We start from the raw sequence: 468 nt of genomic DNA, 5'->3' as shown, positions 1-468 counted from the left end.
GGGGGAGGCGGAGGAAGGGGGCGGGGCGTCGCTGAGGCAACGGGCGCGGGGCGTCTTGGCCCCTCCCCTCCGCTCCTCCCCTTCAACGCGCGCGGGCGTTCCACTGAGGGGAGGCGCGAGGTGGGCTCGAGCCGGGGGCTCGGCCACTGAGGCGGGGCACGGCCGCAGAGCCGTGGCAAGGGGCACGCAGCCGCCGGTTCTGCCCCTTGTGGGGCTTTTTTTGTTGTTTTTTTTTATTTATTATTTTTTTATTTATTATTCAGCGTTGCGTGTCCCTGTGCGGACGCTCCGGCACGGCCATGGAGCCGTGGGTGGCGGTGTCAGAAAGACCGCGCCGGTCAGCCACAGGCAGCAGGGACGGCGGGAAGGGCCCTTCCACTGCCGAGGTGCAATGTCCCGGAGAGATTAGTGCTGCCCTGAGGTGCATTATCCACCGGTGGTGGGGTCCGGGCTGTGGGTTCAGCCCCG

This window comes from Calidris pugnax, unplaced genomic scaffold (genome assembly GCF_001431845.1).
Source record: "Calidris pugnax isolate Ruff unplaced genomic scaffold, ASM143184v1 scaffold39, whole genome shotgun sequence".
Lineage (NCBI taxonomy): Eukaryota > Metazoa > Chordata > Aves > Charadriiformes > Scolopacidae > Calidris > Calidris pugnax.
This window is presented reverse-complemented; position numbering follows the sequence as displayed.